General features: G+C 41.2%; 1 long non-coding RNA gene and 1 other non-coding gene across 10 annotated transcripts in view; both read left to right on the top strand.

Annotated features, from left to right (window-relative positions):
* The window catches only part of LOC134200883 (uncharacterized), a 28,169-nt gene extending 12,630 nt beyond the window's left edge, over positions 1-15,539 (top strand). For 4 of the 9 annotated variants that reach the window (XR_009975994.1, XR_009975995.1, XR_009975988.1 and 1 more), the window contains exon 2: positions 15,415-15,539. This is a non-coding gene — a long non-coding RNA (uncharacterized LOC134200883). Of the gene's footprint in view, positions 1-13,739; positions 13,832-15,409 lie in introns of those variants that run through there. The other 5 variants (XR_009975991.1, XR_009975992.1, XR_009975982.1 and 2 more) reach the window with 3 other exon arrangements.
* Positions 43-117, top strand: Mir2831-1 (microRNA mir-2831-1). The gene has a single exon (NR_107426.1). It is a non-coding gene; the product is annotated as a microRNA mir-2831-1 (primary transcript).
* Positions 15,540-17,487: the final 1,948 nt, after the last annotated feature.

Genomic DNA, 17,487 nt, shown 5'->3' with positions numbered 1-17,487 from the left:
ATATTCACAAAAGTTTCCCCGTGCTGAGTAGAGGACTACTTAGCACAGATAGTCAAGCAAATGCTTTATTTGTATGTTTCCTACATACAAACAAAGCATTTGTTTGACCATCTGTGAATGTAAACAAAGGATAAGAAAGCTTAATAATTTTATGAATGAGTCTTCGTGCCTTTGCCGACTCAATAGCAATATCCGTGACCCTAAAATCGCGAACTATAACATGGTCAGGAACGACAGGCTCTCTGCCCGTGGTGGTGGTACCGTCATTTACTATAGAAGAGCCCTGCATTGCGTCCCGCTCGATCCTCCCGCGCTCGCTAATATCGAAGCATCAGTGTGCCGAATCTCACTGACGGGACACGCGCCGATCGTTATCGCGTCCGTTTATCTTCCACCGGATAAGATCGTTCTAAGCAGTGATATCGAGGCGCTGCTCGGTATGGGGAGCTCTGTCATTCTGGCGGGCGACCTAAATTGTAAACACATCAGGTGGAACTCACACACCACAACCCCGAATGGCAGGCGGCTTGACGCGTTAGTCGATGATCTCGCCTTCGATATCGTCGCTCCGCTAACCCCGACTCACTACCCGCTAAATGTCGCGCATCGCCCGGATATACTCGACATAGCGTTATTAAAAAACGTAACTCTGCGCTTACACTCGATCGAAGTAGTTTCAGAGTTAGATTCAGACCACCGTCCCGTCGTTATGAAGCTCGGTCGCGCTCCCGATTCCGTTCCCGTCACGAGGACTGTGGTGGATTGGCACACGCTGGGCATCAGCCTGGCTGAATCTGATCCACCATCGCTTCCGTTTAGTCCGGACTCTATCCCGTCTCCTCAGGATACCGCTGAAGCCATAGACATCGTAACGTCACACATCACCTCGACATTAGATAGGTCATCGAAGCAAGTTGTAGCGGAGGACTTCCTTCACCGCTTCAAATTGCCCGACGATATTAGGGAACTCCTTAGAGCTAAGAACGCCTCGATCCGTGCGTACGATAGGTATCCTACCGCGGAAAATCGTATTCGAATGCGTGCCCTACAACGCGACGTAAAGTCTCGCATCACCGAAGTCCGAGATGCCAGATGGTCTGATTTCTTAGAAGGACTCGCGCCCTCTCAAAGGTCTTACTACCGCTTAGCTCGTACTCTCAAATCGGATACGGTAGTAACTATGCCCCCCCTCGTAGGCCCCTCAGGCCGACTCGCGGCGTTCGATGATGACGAAAAAGCAGAGCTGCTGGCCGATACATTGCAAACCCAGTGCACGCCCAGCACTCAATCCGTGGACCCTGTTCATGTAGAATTAGTAGACAGTGAGGTAGAACGCAGAGCCTCCTTGCCACCCTCTGATGCGTTACCACCCGTCACCCCGATGGAAGTTAAAGACTTGATCAAAGACCTACGTCCTCGCAAGGCTCCCGGTTCCGACGGTATATCCAACCGCGTTATTAAACTTCTACCCGTCCAACTCATCGTGATGTTGGCATCTATTTTCAATGCCGCTATGGCGAACTGTATCTTTCCCGCGGTGTGGAAAGAAGCGGACGTTATCGGCATACATAAACCCGGTAAACCAAAAAATCATCCGACGAGCTACCGCCCGATTAGCCTCCTCATGTCTCTAGGCAAACTGTATGAGCGTCTGCTCTACAAACGCCTCAGAGACTTCGTCTCATCCAAGGGCATTCTCATCGATGAACAATTCGGATTCCGTACAAATCACTCATGCGTTCAACAGCTGCACCGCCTCACGGAGCACATTCTTGTGGGGCTTAATCGACCAAAACCGTTATACACGGGAGCTCTCTTCTTCGACGTCGCAAAAGCGTTCGACAAAGTCTGGCACAATGGTTTGATTTTCAAACTATTCAACATGGGCGTGCCGGATAGTCTCGTGCTCATCATACGGGACTTCTTGTCGAACCGCTCTTTTCGATATCGAGTCGAGGGAACCCGCTCCTCCCCACGACCTCTCACAGCTGGAGTCCCGCAAGGCTCTGTCCTCTCACCCCTCCTATTTAGCTTATTCGTCAACGATATTCCCCGGTCGCCGCCGACCCATTTAGCTTTATTCGCCGACGACACGACTGTTTACTATTCTAGTAGAAATAAGTCCCTAATCGCGAAGAAGCTTCAGAGCGCAGCCCTAGCCCTAGGACAGTGGTTCCGAAAATGGCGCATAGACATCAACCCAGCGAAAAGTACTGCGGTGCTATTTCAGAGGGGAAGCTCCACACGGATTTCCTCCCGGATTAGGAGGAGGAATCTCACACCCCCGATTACTCTCTTTAGACAACCCATACCCTGGGCCAGGAAGGTCAAGTACCTGGGCGTTACCCTGGATGCATCGATGACATTCCGCCCGCATATAAAATCAGTCCGTGACCGTGCCGCGTTTATTCTCGGTAGACTCTACCCCATGATCTGTAAGCGGAGTAAAATGTCCCTTCGGAACAAGGTGACACTTTACAAAACTTGCATAAGGCCCGTCATGACTTACGCGAGTGTGGTGTTCGCTCACGCGGCCCGCACACACATAGACACCCTCCAATCCCTACAATCCCGCTTTTGCAGGTTAGCTGTCGGGGCTCCGTGGTTCGTGAGGAACGTTGACCTACACGACGACCTGGGCCTCGAATCAATTCGGAAATACATGAAGTCAGCGTCGGAACGATACTTCGATAAGGCTATGCGTCATGATAATCGCCTTATCGTTGCCGCCGCTGACTACTCCCCGAATCCTGATCATGCAGGAGCCAGTCACCGTCGACGCCCTAGACACGTCCTTACGGATCCATCAGATCCAATAACCTTTGCATTAGATGCCTTCAGCTCTAATACTAGGGGCAGGCTTAGGGACCCCGGTAACCGTACTCGTCGAACTCGACAAAGAGGTCGACGTGCAACCTAACCCATGCATCAGCCCGCTGAGTTTCTCGCCGGATCTTCTCAGCGGGTCGCGATTCCGATCCGGTAGTAGATTCATTCGCGAAACAATTGCTCTTGAGTTGTTAGGTCTCCTTCGGAGGCGCTCGGGCAGTTGTTAGCAAATCCCACCCCTCTTGGCTGAGCCTTTGCTCGCCCACCTGTCCTGGTGAAACTGGAAAGGCCTTCGGGCCACCAGTAAACTTTCAATCATAAAAAAAAAAAAAAAAAAAAAAAAAGCAATATCCGTAAGAGAGTTCTGGGAATCTGTCATAAATCTATATATATAAAAGAAAGTCGTGTTAGTTACACTATCTATAACTCAAGAGCGGCTGAACTGATTTGGCTGAAAATTTGTGGGGAGGTAGCTTAGAACCAGGAGAAGGACATGGGATACTTTTTATCACGTTCCCGTGGGACGTGACATACAACGTGGAATAAACAAAACGCAACTCATATGGAATAACAAAAAGCAACTGACAGCTAAATGTAATGTAGTCTATGGTTAATTATAGTAGAATTTTGAAGTTGACTGGGTGATGTGTTTGTTTCGAGTTTCTATTAGCTTATTGTGCCGAGATAGGTAATCATTAAAAAAGCCATGTCGGGACCAACACGATCAAATCTTTCCCGACGAAGCCGTAATGCAACTAGGATTCGAAACATTCCGAGTGAAAGGACTGAAGAAGAACAAGAAAATATAATAATAATAATTATAACAACTAAAATACATGGCCAATAAAATATCATTAAAATACTTGCTTTTTGAATTTACATTAATTATCCAAATAAAAAATTGACCTTGATAAAATCAGTCTGCTCATTTATTGCCTCTAAGGCGGAACAAAGTTCGCCGGGTCACCTAGTGGTTCATAAAACAAGTCGCTATAACCGAAATTGACGCTATATCCAAAATCACTATAATCGAATGAATTTCTTAGGAAAGTATGCTTTATATTCAAGGGACGTAAGTTTGACGTCACTATAACCAAAAAGTCGTTATAACCGGGTCGTTATTAATGAAATCCACTGTATTTGTAAACTGTTTGTAAAATTTATAATTTCTCAGTTCGATATTTGCATATTTTTGTTAGTATTCTTTTCTATTTATCTCTTAGAAATAGATTAATTCTGAGTATCTTCGGATTCGTTTTTCCCAGAGTGTACGAGCTGTTCCGGTGCTATAGTGCTGTTGCCATCGACATAATTACTTGAGTGCGCCACATAGGGCACCGGTGACCTATATGGCTGTCAACGTGTTAAATTGGATCAATTTCCGTGATTGACCAGAAAACTTACAAACTTTCCCATTTAAAATCTTATAATATATAAAAATAAATGTCTTTTAATTAAGTAAATTTTTCGTAACAGCTTGAAGTAGCAACAACACACAAGTGCTTCGATAAACAAGACACTGATTCAATAAGTAAATAGACTGGTCCCGCTGTAAGTGGTACCCCACCCGGGCATCTGGCTTGAAACTTGAAATCATAATTAAAGCGTTAAATGTACCGACGCAGTGGGACCGTACGCTAATATCTGTATTCTGTGTGAGAACCGACGCGACGCGGCGACGTGAGCAGCAGCAGAGCGGGCCTCGGGGCGCGACACCAGCTGCCGTGCTGCGTCACATCCAGTACCTACATCAAATGTCACGAGAATTCAGAGATACCTGATTATACAATATCTTATGTTGTAGAAGCTGGCCCAAATAATGGCGGGCGCGGTCCCCTCCCCCCGTAAACTGCCCACCTGTGATTCTTACATAAATGACTAGTAATTAGTAATAGTATAGAGCAGGGGGTCGGCAACGAGGCGCACGCGGGCGTCACGGCGCCCCCGATCGATTTCTAATGCGCCCTCGCTGGACTAATGTAAATCTATGATAGCCAGAGCGATTTACTTACTCTTGTCAAACGGCGATATACAACAAGCAGTCAGTTGAGCTTAGGATTGTGCATAGATTAGCAGTTTGCTAACCTTGAGCGTATCTAATAACACGCACGTATATTTTTTTAGTGTGTGATCGTATTTCGACTAGACCACGCGTAGACCGGGCATTTAAAACTGCCAAGTAATCCGAAATAATTGTTTTCTTTCAATACCGAACAAAGCTTAATGACTCACATTTAGATAATTGCTTAAGGACGGGGAACTCTAAATATATCCCCAATTATAAGAAATTAGCTGAAAATATGGACCCCCAAGTTTCATATTGAATTATAAAATATGTAACATTATGTATGACACCAACAAAATAGTTATAAAAAATCTGTTTTTTTAATGCCTATTGATATTTTTTTATTTTATTTTATTTTATTTATTTTATTAGGCTCACAACACACATCACAAGCTAAAGATACACAAAAAACACAAATAAAAAGAAACAAAATCTGGCTTGCAACATAAGACATGTGCGCACGACAAAACAAGACATATAGTGCTGAATTTGTATAACAATGTTCCTTACAATTATGACAAAACAACACAATAACAAAAACTAATCTAACGAATAATGTAAGGAAGAAAAAAAAATTATTCACAATATAGTACATTAAACAATTACATTAACCTACCTATTAATAAAGTGGAGGATGCCCTTGAACATTTTTCTAAACGTAACTAACCTACAAGTAAAAATATCTAACTCAGGTGACGACCTTGCCAGTTCGTTATAGGTACGACACATTCGGGTAATGGGATTATAATAAGATATATTGTTTTTGTAAATTAGCAATGCAAACAAATTGTTTTGGTTGACCCTCCGAGCACTAAATTTAATGTTTAATGAAATCTGAGATAACAGTTCAGGCGAATCCAACAGAGAGTGAATTATCTTATATAAGTATATCAGATCAGTGCATTTACGTCGATCTTCTAGTGACTGCATGTTATAGTTTAATAGTCTTTGCTCGTATTTAAGTTCAGAGCGGCCTGGTTGTATACGATAACTTAATAATCTTAAACACTTCATTTGCACACGCTCAATAGTGTTAATGTGCACTGTGTAATTAGGGGACCATATTGGACTGCCGTATTCCAATACACTTCTCACTAAACTGAAGTACAGATACAAAACACTCCGAGGATTCTTAAAATCTTTTGATGATCTCAATACAAACCCCAATAACTTATTTGCCCTAGAAGTAATCTGTTCATAGTGTTCCCTAAATGAAAGTTTTTCATCGAAGTAGATACCCAAATCTTTAACTATGAATAGTCTTTTTAGTGTCTCGCCCTCAATTGTGTATGTATGAATAATTTTATGTTTTTTATTAGTGAACGTAATTATGGAACATTTATTTATGTTCAAATGCATGTGATTGACCTTGCACCATTCCGATACAAAGTCCAAATCTTTTTGTAAGGCGAGACAATCGGATGTCTGGGAGATAACATTATAGACCTTTAGATCGTCGGCATACAAAAGACAACTGCAAGATAATTTCTCAATCAAATCATTAATAAAAATAATAAAAAGGAGGGGTCCTAAGTGGGATCCCTGGGGAACACCAGAACCAACCTGCACCGGAGTAGAAACAAAACCCTTCAATGCCACCAGTTGACTTCGATTCTCCAGATACGAACAAATCCATCGATACAAATTTCCATGAACACCGTATGAAAACAACTTGCGACAAAGTAATCGATGACAAACTTTATCAAAAGCCTTAGAGAAATCCGTATAGATAGAATCAACCTGTCCTCTAGTGGCAAAAGCTTGACACAGGTAATGCTTATACTCAAGGAGATTGGAAATCGTAGATCGGTTCTTAACAAAACCATGCTGCCGGCTAGAGATCAATGGTTTCATATGGTTGTAAAGATAAACATATACTAACGACTCAAACAGTTTAGCAAAACACGACAATATACTAATGGGTCTATAATTTTCACAGCAAGATTTATCACCACTTTTGTGTATAGGAATAATGTGCGCAGTTTTCCAATAACTTGGAAAAGTACCAGATCTAAGAGAACTATTAAAAATAATGTTAAGCGGAACAGAAAGTTCCTTTCCACATGTCTTAATAAAAGAAGGAGGAAGTTTATCGGGGCCCGGACCCTTCTTTCCATCTAACTGTTTAATTTTCCGTTGTATGTCACTCTCACTTATTGAAACTTGCGTTAGTATGGAAGAAATATGGTTATCGATTTCCGTGCAGCTATGATTGAGAAAATCATCTTGATTGTGATCATTAACAAAAACAGAGCCGAAATACCGTGAAAACAGTTCACTTATTGACTGACCGTTAGAAGCGGAGTCGCCAGCATAAGTAACCACGTTTGGTATAGAAACGTGACCTTTCCTGTTGTTAATAAATCTCCAAAATGCATTAGTGTCCTTCTGTAAAGATTCTTCTGTACTTGCAATGTATCTTTTATAGCACTCTTTGGTCAACATTTTGCAACGATGACGTAACATTGAAAACACATCATAATCACGTGGATTTCCAAATTTTTTGTACATTTTATGATACTTATTTTTTTCTATTATACAATTAATTAGAGGTTTACTAAACCAAACAGGGTAAGTATTATATTTATACGAGGTCAAAGGTGTATGGCGAGCAATTATTTCGAATAACATATCATAAAATATTTGTGTATTTTTATTAATATCCGATGACGATGATAAAAGCATGCTCCAATCCACGAAACGTAGGTCATTTTTTATTTTATTGTAATCACATTTGTTAAAATTTAATTGTTTATTATTGCATTTTGCCAAACTTCTTGAGACTGGCTGGGGTGATAAGCTTATTATGATCGCTGGATGATACTTATCCAACCTACTCATTGATTCTACATCACCAACTTTAACATTAATAAGATTTGAGAGCACTAAGTCTAAAATGCGGTCGATATTATTTTGTATGTAATTAAACTGTATTAAGTTACAAGAATTCATAAACTCTTCCAGTAAGCAGAGTTTCCCACTGGTACAAGGCTGATCTCCAGCACAAATATTAAGTTTGATAAGATGTAATCTGGTTGGTTAAAATCTCCCAATAACAAATAGTCGTCATCAGGATGATCGTTCAAGATTATTTTCTGACAATTAGAATAAAATTCATTCAGCTTATCATAATTTAAATCTGGAGGCAAATAACACACGCATATGTTAAGATGCGACGAAGATCCTTTCATAAACAGAGTTACCCAGACATCCTCCATATTACTATCCCAAGATGCCTGACGAATAACCTCAAATTTTTTCTGGACTGCTATTAAAACACCACCTCCCTCAATTTTATGAGAGGAGGAATCCACACGATCTCTCCTAAAGACAGCATAACGCGAGTCGAACACTTCTCCGTCAAACACTGACTTATTAAGATTCGTTTCCGTCAGGCATACTACATCGTAATTATTGGTAAGTAGATTCAAACGAAAGTCTACAAGCTTACTGCGCATCCTATTTACATTCTGGTAATATATTGAAAGCATAATTAAAATTATGTTAATATTAAAGTTATACACTAATTCATTATTAATAAAGATATAACTACTTAACTAAATACTTAATAATCAATATAACAGAAGTTTTTAAAGAAAGAAAAAATAATAATAATTAAATACAATAGCACAATTATTTGCAATTACTCGTTTCTCAGTTTATTAATAATTTCAATATTTTTAATATGAACTGCGGGACATTTCTCGTCCTTTCGAATATAAATTTGACCAAAACGAACCCAAACAAATTTATAATTTTTCTCTTTGCTCAGTTTTCTAGCCATGCTATGAAGTTCCTTAGCCTCAGGAGAAAGATGCTCAGATACATAAATCCTTGAAACCTCGCATGTTAAGCCGACGTGAGCGGTTCCAAGCTTATCTTTTGAATTAGACTTGTTATACCTAGTAACCGCAGATAGAACCTCATCACGAAGACGCTGGGATGACAGTGAGATTAGTATATTTCTTGGCCTTCTCGAGTCAGGATTCATTTTAGCAACTCGACGACAAGATTTGATATCTGCATCAGATATGTTGACACTCAAACACTCACAAAGTTTTTTAAATAAGTGATTAAGGTTCTCATGATTATTCTCCGGAACTTCGTGAATCTCAATATTGAGGTCTCGAGAAATTTTCTCCACCATAGAAACTCGATTCTGAAGCCTGTGTAAAGATTCCCCGGTTTTATTAAGTTGTAGTCTGAGTAACTCGATTTCTTTTTCCTTATCACAAATTTTGGATCGGATACTTTTCTGCTCAGCAGACATGAAATCCGTCGTTTGCGAGAAATCCACTCTCAAGCCCTCAACAGCACGATTAACCTCCTTAGACACCATTTCTGTGATATCCTTCCTAAGCGAGGATCGCAAATGAGTCATGAACGAAGAGCCAGGCGCTAGTTTCATACCGAGAAGCTGCCCTATGCTCTCCAAGGTCACTTGCCCGCTGATCGATTCCATGTCCGAGGAAGCATCCACTGCAGTCGAGTCGTAGGAAGTAAAAGAGGAAGAAGCATTGACAGTGTCATTCAAATCAGGACGCTTGTGGATCGGAGTATTGCAGTTAGTTTTACGTTTCGTAACGTTTTGACAAGAAGGACAGCTTAAAGACGCAATTTGCTTAGCGCTTAATTGTTTCCTTGAAGCGGGAGCAATATTCAGGCAATCAAAGCAGTATTCTGAAGCACATTTATTGCACTTAAATTTTTCCTTGCATAATTTTGTAGTGCAACCCTCACAATGCATTGTTAAATGTTTCCCAAATATAGCTCAATAAGCAATTGATACAAAATGTTCAAGCAAGTAGCACAAATAAATAACCTGTTGATTATCTGTAAAATGCCCTCTGTGATTTTCAAATTTAGTATTGCGCCCTTAAGGACAAACAGGTTGCCGACCCCTGGACTATAGAGTATAGAGTGCCACTTTTATGAAAGAGCAGGCGATAAAACAATTTGACTTGTATCTTAGGTGATAGTATTAGACCAGTGCCGCCAAGCCGGTCGACCGCTGACCGATGCTAATTCTTCTCGTGTAATAATCATCTCTACAAAATTTTACTTAGTTCTTAAGACTCTATCTAGAGCGGCTCGCTACCATGTGATGTAAAGAAGAAACACTATGATGCTATTGAACTAATTGTAATTGAATTTTTTTTTTTTTTTTTTTATGATTGAAAGTTTACTGGTGGCCCGAAGGCCTTTCCAGTTTCACCAGGACAGGTGGGCGAGCAAAGGCTCAGCCAAGAGGGGTGGGATTTGCTAACAACTGCCCGAGCGCCTCCGAAGGAGACCTAACAACTCAAGAGCAATTGTTTCGCGAATGAATCTACTACCGGATCGGAATCGCGACCCGCTGAGAAGATCCGGCGAGAAACTCAGCGGGCTGATGCATGGGTTAGGTTGCACGTCGACCTCTTTGTCGAGTTCGACGAGTACGGTTACCGAGGTCCCTAAGCCTGCCCCTAGTATTACAGCTGAAGGCATCTAATGCAAAGGTTATTGGATCTGATGGATCCGTAAGGACGTGTCTAGGGCGTCGACGGTGACTGGCTCCTGCATGATCAGGATTCGGGGAGTAGTCAGCGGCGGCAACGATAAGGCGATTATCATGACGCATAGCCTTATCGAAGTATCGTTCCGACGCTGACTTCATGTATTTCCGAATTGATTCGAGGCCCAGGTCGTCGTGTAGGTCAACGTTCCTCACGAACCACGGAGCCCCGACAGCTAACCTGCAAAAGCGGGATTGTAGGGATTGGAGGGTGTCTATGTGTGTGCGGGCCGCGTGAGCGAACACCACACTCGCGTAAGTCATGACGGGCCTTATGCAAGTTTTGTAAAGTGTCACCTTGTTCCGAAGGGACATTTTACTCCGCTTACAGATCATGGGGTAGAGTCTACCGAGAATAAACGCGGCACGGTCCCGGACTGATTTTATATGCGGGCGGAATGTCATCGATGCATCCAGGGTAACGCCCAGGTACTTGACCTTCCTGGCCCAGGGTATGGGTTGTCTAAAGAGAGTAATCGGGGGTGTAAGATTCCTCCTCCTAATCCGGGAGGAAATCCGTGTGGAGCTTCCCCTCTGAAATAGCACCGCAGTACTTTTCGCTGGGTTGATGTCTATGCGCCATTTTCGGAACCACTGTCCTAGGGCTAGGGCTGCGCTCTGAAGCTTCTTCGCGATTAGGGACTTATTTCTACTAGAATAGTAAACAGTCGTGTCGTCGGTGAATAAAGCTAAATGGGTCGGCGGCAACCGGGGAATATCGTTGACGAATAAGCTAAATAGGAGGGGTGAGAGGACAGAGCCTTGCGGGACTCCAGCTGTGAGAGGTCGTGGGGAGGAGCGGGTTCCCTCGACTCGATATCGAAAAGAGCGGTTCGACAAGAAGTCCCGTATGATGAGCACGAGACTATCCGGCACGCCCATGTTGAATAGTTTGAAAATCAAACCATTGTGCCAGACTTTGTCGAACGCTTTTGCGACGTCGAAGAAGAGAGCTCCCGTGTATAACGGTTTTGGTCGATTAAGCCCCACAAGAATGTGCTCCGTGAGGCGGTGCACCTGTTGAACGCATGAGTGATTTGTACGGAATCCGAATTGTTCATCGATGAGAATGCCCTTGGATGAGACGAAGTCTCTGAGGCGTTTGTAGAGCAGACGCTCATACAGTTTGCCTAGAGACATGAGGAGGCTAATCGGGCGGTAGCTCGTCGGATGATTTTTTGGTTTACCGGGTTTATGTATGCCGATAACGTCCGCTTCTTTCCACACCGCGGGAAAGATACAGTTCGCCATAGCGGCATTGAAAATAGATGCCAACATCACGATGAGTTGGACGGGTAGAAGTTTAATAACGCGGTTAGATACACCGTCGGAACCGGGAGCCCTCGTCTTCCGTCCCGCCTTGGGGCCCGACGGCCGCGGTGGGTACTGACCGGCCGGCTGTTTCACACGCAGCCGGCCCTTCCTCTATAGTTTTCTTCTTTTTTGATTCTCTAATCACTTCCTTTTTTCCTTTCCTTTTACACCTTCAGCCTCTTTCACAAGCTGGAAGAGTCTGTCGATCGCAATAGTAACCTCGGCTTTTATTTCTGTCTTGAGATTTATAGCATTCCCAAGATTAATTTTTGCCTTCGTGACGCACGCCTTGGCCTCCGCCAGCCTATATGCGTATTTGGCTCTCCCCGACTGTGAGCTCTCTACGACTTCCAATGAGCCTTTGGGGCTTCCTCTTTTAGGTCATAGGAGCCTTTGACTTTGGCTTGCTTGTCGTGGACGCTGTGTTCTTTCTTGGCGAACTCAATCCCTTTCCCCATGCTTCAGGAGATTGGGATGCTGGGACAACTCCAGGTTTTCCGGTCTCCCACTCTCCTATGCTTCGCCTAACTTTCGATGTAGTTGTTTCTGCAGAGGTTACAGGCAGTAATGCCTCTGAAGGTCCTGCCCTTTGGGCCTGGGAAGGGGACCTTCGGTCAAGGTCAATGGTGAGGTTAAGCGTTTTGATAGGTGTACGCTGCATTGTTTAGTTTTAGAGGAGACGACTAGTAATGATGTAGTGAGAGGTATAAATAAATATGAAATATTGGTAAAAGAGGTTTGTATAAGTTTTAAAATAATTTGTCTTAATTTTACAGCTAATTTGTTCTTTCTCTTTTTCAGGTGTTGTTTTAACGGCAAGTACGGCGCAAGATAATTTTGAAAATTTTTATATTATTGTGTAACTGTTTCTTTTCTGTTTCAGATGGTGTTTGCCGATGGTGCGTTTAGAATTTACTTCACCGTTAACTCAGGTAAGTGTGAAAAAGAGAAATCGTTAATAACTCTACCTAGAGCCCTTCTCAGCGTAGTGGCAAAGCTGCTAATTGAAAATCCACGTCAGATTGAGCTTTGACAGAGAAAGTCACGAGAACATACAGTACACAAAATGTTTGCTCTATGTAGAGTCAATCTTGGTCAATAAACCATAATACTAAGTTTCTTATTTCTAACACAATTATCCGCGTCCAAATTGGAGCTAACGTTATAAATTAGCTTAAAAAAAACAGGGGCTCTACTGAGAGTCCGTGTCAAAGTATTGGCAGAAATGCCAGCTGCCAACAGAAGCTACGTCAATCACAGATTTGGTTCTGAATAACAGTCACAAAGTGTGCAGTACCCTAAACTCTACCCAATAGTCAACATGAGTCAATTTGAGGATGTAGATTAGAGATTTTTAGGTACAATAATATATCGAAAGCCTCGTCTCAATCTGCCTACGAGTTAAAAAGTTATAGCCTGTTTTAGGTTTCCAATATGGCGGTCAAAATGGCCGCTAATTTCCTAAAATCGTCAAATGTAGGCCAAAATAGGTCGTGTTTGGGCTCTATTGATAAGGCTTTTTACATAGCGTAAGATTCTTTCCACAACACAGTCTGTAAAGAACTCCTCAATTTTAAATTTGTAAAAAATAAAAAATAAATTCTTAAATTAGGCACAAAAATACAAAAAATGGCCAAAAACATTCTTTAAGTCTTCCAGGGGGTTGTTTCGCTGGGGGTGAATTTTTCAAAAATAAATATCTCTGTATTTTGTCGATCGAAAAATCTGAATTTTTGTAGAGAGTTTGAACTACACTAGTTCTTTTCAAATTAGTAATAAAAACTATGTGTCATCGATCGCTTTCTTGAGATATTTTTATTTAAAGTTTTAGAAAAATTTAAACGGCAATAACTCTATGAAAGCTTAACTTCTCTTCCACCCGCAAACGTTTAAATCTGCTATTTGTTGTTCTGCATCAGAATAAATCATCAAAGATAGCCGCAGTGTCCTGGATTGCTGACCAAGTGCCACGTGGTTTCTTGTTTTTTTTTTTTTTTTTTTTTTTTTTTTTTTTTTTTTTTTTTTTTTTTTTTTTTTTTTTTTTTTTTTTTTTTTTTTTTTTTTTTTGCGTTTTTCTCGGCTGTCGTTTGGGTTAGGTTTGGGTTAGGTTTGGGTTAGGTTTGGGTTAGGTTTGGGTTAGGTTTGGGTTAGGTTTGGGTTAGGTTTGGGTTAGGTTTGGGTTAGGTTTGGGTTACGTTAGGTTAGGTTAGGTTTTTTTGTTTATTTTATAATACATAATTGTCCTCTAACGTAGTCAGAGCCCTTACTTTTCATTTATATTTATTTTTGCTTTTCTTATATTTATTGTTTTATTTTACGAAATGTTTCCAAATAATCAATTAATATGAATTTAATGTTAATTTAATATGAATTAAATGTTAATTTAATATGAATTATCAAATGTTATAAAAGTGTTCCTATTTCCAAAAAAAATTTTTTACTATCCTTAGGGGGGTTCTGGGGTGTTACAAATATATACTGATTATATATTGACATCCCAGTTTTCTTAGGTCTTATTTTTATTTATTACTTTTTGAGCTACTTTAATAGTGAATTCTATAAATTTCTTTTTTGACTCTTTGTCTTTCATTAGTTCAGGTAAAACTGCCCTGTTGAGTTCGACGCACAGCTCCTGTTCCAGGTCATAGCGCTCCCGGGCAAAAATAGGGCACTCCAGCAGTACGTGCGGAACCGTTTCCTCCGCGTCTGGATCGCAGGTGCACGATGAGCTCTCCTTACACCCGAATCTTTTCAGGTATGCAGAGAACCCACCGTGCCCTGTTAGTATCTGGGTAGTAATGCTGGAGTGCTCCATCCCCCTCACGACCGCATATGCCCCCAACGCACTCGGGAAAAACAATTTTGTTCCTGATGCGGTCTCCCCCGACCTGTATCTCCGATCCCACTCGTCAAGCGTCTCCAATCGAATTTGTCGCCTGACGAATGATATCGGACACAGGTCGTAGTCCGGTTTTCGTTTTGACCGCAGAGCAGCTTCCTTGGCCAGTTGGTCGGCTCTTTCGTTCCCCTCCAATCCTACGTGGGCCTTTATCCAGAACAAGGAGACACTCTTGTTCTGGAGCATGCAGCGTCTGATGGTGTCTCTTGTTTGGTTAGGTTAGGTTAGGTTAGGTTAGGTTAGGTTAGGTTACGTTAGGTTAGGTTAGGTTAGGTTAGGTTAGGTTAGGTTAGGTTAGGTTAGGTTAGGTTTTTTTTTTTTTTTTTTTTTTAATACACCCGTCCTCACAGGGCGTTGCGTCCTACCTCCAACATAATCGGAGCTTTAGCTGCTAGGTTTAACATTTCTTACTATTCTACTTATTTCTTATATAATATATTATAATATTTACAGGACTTTTTTATGTACATTGTTTGATTTTTTATTCTTACAGTGATTTTTACATCCTATTTTTAACGATTTGTTCTTAAACTCTACATCTTTATTTATCTAATTCCTTACTCTATAGGTTAGGTTAGGTTAGGTTAGGTTAGGTTAGGTTAGGTTAGGTTAGGTTAGGTTAGGTTAGGTTAGGTTAGGTTAGGTTAGGTTAGGTTAGGTTAGGTTAGGTTAGGTTAGGTTAGGTTAGGTTAGGTTAGGTTAGGTTAGGTTAGGTTAGGTTAGGTTAGGTTAGGTTAGGTTAGGTTAGGTTAGGTTTTTTTTTTTTTTTTTTTTTTTTTTTTTTTTTTTTTTTTTTTTTTTTTTTTTTTTTTTTTTTTTTTTTTTTTTTTTTTTTTTTTTTTTTTTTTTTTTTTTTTTTTTTTTTTTTTTTTTTTTCGCCTTTCCCCGCCCATAGGCTCGGCAGGACCTTATTATTCTATGTAACACATTCATACTATTTCTCGCTTGTATGCCTCTCGCACTGACATGCCTCATACTATTTCTTTTATCCATCACCTTACTTTCTTTGCCGGGTGGGACTCCCGCTAATTTGACTACCTTGTATTTTTATCTGTTGGGGTAATAATTGTACTACGTATGTGACCGTTTATTGTAACCTGTTACTACATAATGTTGTTGATTACTGATGTTACTACATAACTTTTTTACTTAACACCTTTGACGACACTGTCCAATACAACATAGCTACAATATTTTTAAACTTAAATTTTCTTACAGTACAATTATATAATGTTATGTCTACAGCTTACTATCTATTTCTTATTCTATTCACAGTTTCTTGTCTTCATTCTTTCATAATTCTTAACATCTAGTTCTTTACAATTATTCGTTTCTTACTTTATTTATCAATATGTTTTAACTTAATTTTCTTACAGTACAGTATTATGTTGTTATGTCTAGAGTTTACTATCTATTTCTTATTCTATTCACAGTTTATTGTCTTCATTCTTTCATAATTCTTAACATCTAGTTTTGTACAGTTTTTGTTTCTTATTCTATTAACAATATGTTTTTAACTTATTATTATGGTTTCTTCCGGTATTTACTCTATCTAAGGATGTCTTTTTAGTTAGGTACTATTATTTAAACTTAGGGATAGTGACATTTTGACTCAGTGTTTCTATAATTTCCATTGTTTCTTCGTCAATAGTATATATATACTCTAGTATATATACTTATTGTCATTTCTTATTGCGGGGTTATTTCTTTGGCTTTTTTCTATTTAGTCATTTGCATATGTGTTCAGTGTTTGTTTGACTTGCTGGGTTGATATATCCATATATATTTATTATATACTTTTATATCAGTGTGTGTGTATGTGTGTGTGTATGTGTGTGTGTATGTGTGTGTGTGTGTGTGTGTTTATATTTGTCATGTGTGTGCGTTCCGCTGAGTGTATGGGTCATATATATGCAGTGTTTGATCGCGCCAGGTAGTCCCACTTTTTGCGGGTTGGGCAATCGACACTGAATGCGTTGTGATCCGTACTCTGCAACCTGGAGTGCAAGCAATTGCAGCACTGCGGTTTAATTCCCGCGATGTAGTCGGCGCATTCCTCGCGCAAGTGTGGGCCTCCGCAGTGGCTACACTTGTCTACATTCCCGGTGCAGAATTTGCGGCCGTGGCCGAAGGCGAGGCACTTCGTGCATTGGATGAGCGGAGACTGGTCCTCCACTCTGACCCTTTGCAGGTCCAGATAGAGGGCGCCAGCCTCCGTCATCCTCTGCCATACCTTCGGTCTCACCTGGATGACAACGTGAGAGGTCTTAGGATTTCTGGTCCTCTTTTTAAATTTAATTGTCAAATCCATCTCCTCTTGTGATAGACCCATGAAGATGTCGGCGTTTTGAGCGTAAAGGGCCTTAACCATTTCGTTGTCGTCATTGTCCATAAAGACGTCTTTAAGGACGACGAGTGGGTCCTTATTCTTCATGGGCGCTACGATTAACCCATCACCGTGGCTTTTTATCCTTTCTCTCACCTTATCTAGTTCCACTTCCGTATCGCAGCCGAGTATGACTGTGCTATTCTTTGCCTTCCTTATTTTATTTATTTTAAGGCCAGTACCCCTGGCGTCGACCGCTTTCCTCACTCTCGCGAGTACCTCTTCGGCAGTCTCTTGATTGTCCTCGAAGGTCACCGCCATCGAGTGAAGCGCCGGACGACGCCCAGGTTTTGTTGCTGCGGCGCTGGCATATGTTTGGGGAACCATGTTGCTCTCAGCTGTCAACCCTTTTGTTATCTGGCTTATTTGTGTTTTGGCTTCGACGACGTCTCTGGCGACAGTACCAGCCAGATCTTCAAAGAGAGCCTGCGTCCGTCCCA

The sequence above is a fragment of the Bombyx mori genome, chromosome 3, assembly GCF_030269925.1.
Source record: "Bombyx mori chromosome 3, ASM3026992v2".
Classification (NCBI taxonomy): Eukaryota; Metazoa; Arthropoda; class Insecta; order Lepidoptera; family Bombycidae; genus Bombyx; species Bombyx mori.
Note: the sequence above shows the minus strand (reverse complement) of the source record. Positions and strands in the feature narration are given on the sequence as shown.